This window comes from Protomyctophum parallelum, assembly GCF_964188405.1.
Source record: "Protomyctophum parallelum genome assembly, chromosome: 5".
Lineage (NCBI taxonomy): Eukaryota > Metazoa > Chordata > Actinopteri > Myctophiformes > Myctophidae > Protomyctophum > Protomyctophum parallelum.
The window spans coordinates 41,482,690-41,483,173 of record NC_139702.1 but is presented as its reverse complement, the minus strand read 5'-3'; positions in this window follow the sequence as shown (position 1 = coordinate 41,483,173).

Sequence of the window (484 nt, the reverse complement as noted above, 5' to 3'; positions counted from 1 at the left end):
TAAAGAGCTGGAGAGATGTGAAGATCCTTGTTATACTGAACAGCCACTTGAACTAGCCTATATAGGGCCTATAGGCCTACCTATAGAATAGGATAATTAATAACCGATAAAAAAAATCGGTTTGGGTCCTTTTTTTCTTCCACAAAACACAAAACCTTTAGAAGAGAAAATGGAAATAAATGAATGAATGAATGAATGAATTAATTAATGAATGAACGAATAATGGTAGGATAGAAGAGTTTCTTTCTTTCTTTCTTGAATGAATGAATGAATGAATGAACGAATAATGGTAGGACAGAAGAGTTTCTTTCTTTCTTTCTTTCTTTCTTTCTTTCTAAAAAAAAAAGCTGCAGGCGGCGAATCGAGTTATTATTTCTGTACTGTAGCGTCCGTCTCCGTCTGCCAGACGCCACAGTACAGAAATATATAACTCGATTCGATTCAACTACGTTTCCCAGCAGACATTGGTATTCTACGTCATCCC